Below are 5,909 nucleotides of genomic sequence, written 5' to 3'. Positions count from 1 at the left end.
TGATGAATTCAATGAGCTACCATCATTCTATAATCTATGCAGCTTGTAACTCCTAAAAAGCAAGAATCAAATAGTCAAATGAATCAAGCAGTGGAAGATGATGAGTAAAGATTTTGATAAATTATTGTAAGATCTTAGATTCAAAATCTCTATCTTTATCAATTAGTAAAATGCATCCAATACAAGTAAATTTCTTGGAAAAGTATTATATCATACATTTTTTCATATGCTAAATTTTTGAACTGATACTAGTAGAAAGTCTTGAGATCCCAGCGATGGCCAACGTACGATAACTGATTCCACAGATGAATATATCTTACATTCTTACTTATGCCGCACATCCACAAGCCAAGGCTTTGAACCCAACATGGTGGACTCGTACAATACAAAAATATGTCAGGCGAATGACCGACATATTGTATCGCATACTGAAGTCATATTTATTTATTATGAAAGAAAGGCCCGAACGATAAAGGTAGGCGAAGGATCTCCTTTGTTTCTTGCAGGCAGTTACACTTCGATAGAAAGGAGACAGCCACATATCCAACAATGGCCGCGACAACACGCAACAGAACGGAAAGCCATCCAAAAGCGCTCTCAGAATCGCTTATCATGACCTGAGCTCCACATAGGACCCGGAAAGCCCAGAGGTGCCAAGAAGCGTAACCTGCAAGTAACAGTAGTTGATCATAAGTTTGCTACATTTTCGTGAAATACACATATATACACACATGCAAGCAAGCAAGCATTACAACTTTTATGCGGTGGGCAACAAGTCAACTAAAACATGGCTAACCAAGAGTTGACTCATGGGTTATCATTCTGTCGATTGCCTACTCTCAATATCAAACTCTTGGTTCACCTTAAAATATCTAACAATGATCACATAGTATCCAAACACCATCGAGAAAGGTTTCCGACAGCCAATCAAAGGGTATAAATCTCCTACAGATTGCGTTGAAAGATTAGGGAGGGCCATGATAGACAAACACCGATTATTTATTTCCAACTAATTAGGCTTCTGCTGCTATTCTAATATCACAACCGGATATGTTAATGGCAAGCAGAAAAAACCTATAAGCAGCATGCCTGCTTTGCACAAGCAACCAGCTATATTTAGACCAACTAAACAATTGTGTCACAGGAGTGCTAGTTGGGCAACCGGCCAAGAAGGCACGTGGCTTAGCTTGATAAACACCACCATAGGCGTGCCGATGGAAAGACGAAGAAAAAACTAATTGGTGAAAATTGGCTCGGATCATCTTGGTTTGCTTCGGGCTTCAAATATAGTAAAAACTGAAGTATTTCTTACCTTCCAGGCCGTGCCAAGCGATAACATCATAAACTTTAACAGAAAGCGTCAATCACAGCACCATGTTGGCACGAAAAATGACATAGCTGATACAGCCAACATGGTAATCCATACTTTTAGGGAAAAGAACACCGCTCCAAGGCCCTAAGAGTTATCAGATATGACGCTAACTACAGTGTAATGTAAATGGGAAGCTTAATTACAGGCATAACATATAATATTACATAAACAGAGTTGTATTCAGGTTTCTGAGTTTTGAGATCATTAACATCAAACAATTCAGTAATTCAAAGCTTAAAAGAAACATAATATATTTAAAAAATTAATAACTAACTAATATAAGTCCTGCTGTGAAAATTCATGCAGCAAAACACATTATTGTAAAGTTTGCTTACCTTTCCCCACTCAGAACCAATGCCACTGCATCTCATTTTCAAGTGTATCATTTTCGTTCCCAATTCAAGTTCAACCTTTTTCCTCAAAAAAGTCTCATCAGGACCAAATGAATCCAAATAAGTAATATATCGTTTATATGCAGCTCTTATGGCATCTTCCAGATGCTCTGGCAGGTGTCCAACATTCTGTGGACAATCATTATCATGTTTGTCAATAATAGAACAAAATGGACAATTGCTTGAAAATTGAGATAAATAGCACCTAGGTTCCTCAGTTCAAAGTCTACATAAACAAAATGACTGACCTCACCACTTAAGCCACATAAATCATCAAGTGCCATTCTAAGGGATACCAGTACCCCACTAAATTCCACAGATGCCTCAGCTGCACGAAATACATTTGCCAAAGCCTCTTGGCCAGCTTTATCTTCAGTGGTTTTTGACAGAGCCTTCTTTGTCTCATTTATAACAGAGTCTGGAATTTCATCCCAGTTAATCGCCAACAAATCCTTCATTGCAGCTTCTATATCAGGGTCAGCAATGACAGGCAACTAGCTTATATTTGAACTGAAGGCATGCCTCAAATTTAGTGTATACGAATACTTGCGGCCCGAAATTCCTTGAACATAAAGAATAAGAATGTCAAGTTAAAACTGAATTTAAATAGTTACAAGAATAACAATCCTACATGGAAAATTGAGCAATGTGAAATAGATGGAAAAAAAAGATAAAATACAAAGAAAAAGTAGATAATTATTTGCTTTATGACCAGCACAAAACAAGATTGTGCCATAGTAGTGCTATAGTTCAACTTGTCAGTGGGGCTAACAGGGTTATAATAGTTACCTAATCAAGGAAAAAATTCCTCCATGTTATAATCTAGTTAAATACTTTAACATCTCATAGTTCATTCCACACCATAAATTGTTTTGTAATGATTATTCTTGGAGATAGAAACAAGGTAGCCAGGTGCCAGAGTATTGCTGCCATCTGCCATAGCATGCACTGATGCAAGTCTGAAAAATCTTTCCAAGGGTTTGGCAAAAATACTTTTGTTTAAGGAGTTTAAATGCTAAGGTCATACATGCCAGGTGACGAGGAAATACCTTCATTCAATGATTAAAATCTCAACCTCATGTCAGTACCAGCTAGACAGTTCTTATCTTGATTACCCATTCCATAAGATTTCCCAAGGATCAGGCCCATGGAACACTTAACCTGGTGGTCGTTTGCTATTGATGTATGTAACATTGGCTTGAAAGTAGTGTCAAAGTTTTAAAACTGATAAACAATCGTAAAGGCAAGAATCTCTAGCTTCAAGTACATAACATATTATTTTAATCCTATACTAGAAATCAATTTTTAGTTATTGATCTTTAATTTTTGAGTAAACAACCAAAAACAATGATAAGATTCCAAACAAAATCATTTACAACTACTAAAAGGTGTCAGAAATTTGCCGAACAATTACAATATACAAAAATGAATAATTCAGCTAGCAAGCCCCACTATAATAGTATAATGGTTTATGAACCCTGATAATAAAGAACAAAGATATATCAATGAACAATAAAGGGTCAATATAACCAGATACACTACAATAAATTCTAACCCACAGAACCATTTACATAAATGCCAGTAGCATAATGCTGACACCAAAAGGTCACGGACCAAGTTAAAGCATATGTGCAGCCACACCAAAATGATCACTTCACAAAAAAAATAGTGAGCTTTAATATATAATAACAGCACACAACAACATAATCAGTAATGAAAAGGGAATCTCAAACTTCAAATCAAACTCAAAATGAAGAAATATTAAAATATAATTCAATTAGTACAGGTCAAATGATCAAAACAAACGAGCTGCTCAAAAGCAATATACCCATACAAATTTCGCTACCAAATTAGCTTCACAAATTCCAAAATGAGCAACCGTCAAACTAACATGCTCGAACTATATACCAAAGGTCCAAAACGATAAAATATAAGCGCCGATAAAGGGCAACAAAGACTAACAAGAAGATATTGAAAAATTAAGGGAGGTTAAGCACTTAGAAAAAAAGCATTCGAGATAGCTAACCCTTCAAGAAGCATCTATGCACTAAAATAATGGAAATCTGGAAGAATACTAAGTGTATCCCCAATAAGTGCATTAAATGGCTACCAAATACCACATGTTCCAAATCTGATTTGAGAAGCTTGGAGATTCGATGCTGTGATCTTATGAATGTTATTAACGCCCTTCATCCAACTTCTAACTGCATATCATGTGGTCGAATGTGTAAAAAAATGACCCTCCAAATGCATTAATGAAATTCTCTTATTACAATAAAAAATGGAGTGGGATCGTAAAGGCCTATGACCTGCTTGAGTTGCAATAGTGCGTGTTGCCACCGGCCCCAGCTCACTGCGACCAAAAAAATTATTTTAGATACCTAACAAACGTTTTCAGGTAATAACAATAGCAGTCAGTACATAGGACAAGGTTAAAATTACAGAATATTCTAGGTTTTTTTGAACAGTAATTAAAGCAATGTCCAGAAAGTTTTTCGAGAATGTCTCAGCAGCTGTAAACAAGTACAGAAAAGCTATCAAATATGGTCTCTTACAGAAAGGTGCAACTAAGAATTTAAGAACCAAGATATGAAATAGAAATATGCATAAAAATTATTAGTGTGGATTCAGCAAATTCAAGGAGGGAATCTTTTAGATAAAGCACTATAATATCCTACGATGTGTTGTATGAAAAAACAACAAAAGGCAGTAAGGTCCCAAAACGCCCGAGACAGTAGCCGCGCCTCCCAAATATTATAATTAAAATAATATACAACTATATAGAAATACGCTAAACATGTTTATGAAGACCTATGTTATTATTAAACAACTTCAGAACCATCTTATTAACCAAAAATGTTTTGCTGCTACAAGACATCATCAAGTAAAAGCTAAGGGAGTTTCTTGTATAAATCAAAGTGCATATTACCCATGGTGTTGTAGATACAACAAATATATTTAAATTGCTCCAAACGAGTTGCTGCTCGTCCGTTCGCAGTTTAATTAACAGGAAGGTGGGGGAAGTACAAGGCAGCGAACGAAACTGCAGGTCCGAACCGACGAAGGCAGCAGACGACGTTGTCGACGACGGCGGACGGAGCGTGCGAAGGCGGCGAACGAAGGCAATGGAAGAGGTTGCCATCGGCGGCGGACAGAGCTACTACAGCAGCAGACAGAGTTATAGCGGTTGAAGAGGTTTAGGGTTTAGACGAGCTGCATTGGCCGACGAGTCGCAGCGACGGCGGCTGAGCTGCAGCGGCTGGCAGAGGGAAGAAAGGCGACAGATCTAGGGTTTCTTCTTTCACTGGGTGGGGCGAGGGAGAGGGTTCGGCTGGTGTTGGGGTAATCATGTTAGTTGGTTCGATTGAACCAACTTATAAGTCCAATCGAATCAAAATTTGAATCCGCTTCAATAAAGCGCCCGAGTAGCACCGTATTGTAGCGCTGTGCGTAAACATGCTATGAGGTCGTCTCCTCCTAAGTGTCTTTTAATAATATTTAAAATTATTATTACATTATGATCATAGGTTGCCACTTAATAATAATAATAATAATAATAATGAAATTAGTCAACACAAAATTAGTAAGTGATTTAATAATATTAAGAAATATGAATGAGTGAAATAAGGTTGCTTCGTTGTTGAGCTTATGGTACCTGTTTTGTTTTGTAGAGTAAATTCTCGAAGAGAATTGGGCAAAAGGGATACATCTTATGACAAAAAAAAGAAATAGGAACTAGTCTTTGGAGCTTAATTGGCCATCTGCTTATTGTAACTATTCAATCTGTAAATTGTTAGCCCGTGGATAATATACTTTTTCTTTTTGGATTCAAGTATGCATCTCTTGTTTTAAGTATGAATAGTGTCTAAGTCATAAAGGACAGTCAACCTTCCAGAAGGAACAAAATATAGCCAGTAGCTTTATACACAGTATGTTGAGACAAACAGTAATAAATTTACTGTCATCAGCTACAGGCAAGTTCAATTAGCTCATATATATCAACATATCAAAACAAGTGGTAATTCCTAAACATATATTGTTGAAAAAATACGACAAAGAAATGATAAAAACACTATGAAAATAAATAACAAATATAAGATCAAAAATACTTTAGAAAATATATTTAGGCTTGAACGTGTATAAAT

General features: G+C 36.4%; 1 pseudogene; it reads right to left on the bottom strand.

The window, feature by feature from the left end:
• Positions 1–276: 276 nt before the first annotated feature.
• Positions 277–5,123, bottom strand: LOC103989054 (succinate dehydrogenase subunit 5, mitochondrial-like; annotated as a pseudogene).
• Between the last annotated feature and the right edge of the window lie 786 nt (positions 5,124–5,909).

Source organism: Musa acuminata, chromosome BXJ2-6, assembly GCF_036884655.1.
Source record: "Musa acuminata AAA Group cultivar baxijiao chromosome BXJ2-6, Cavendish_Baxijiao_AAA, whole genome shotgun sequence".
Taxonomy (NCBI): domain Eukaryota; kingdom Viridiplantae; phylum Streptophyta; class Magnoliopsida; order Zingiberales; family Musaceae; genus Musa; species Musa acuminata.
Note: the sequence above shows the minus strand (reverse complement) of the source record. Positions and strands in the feature narration are given on the sequence as shown.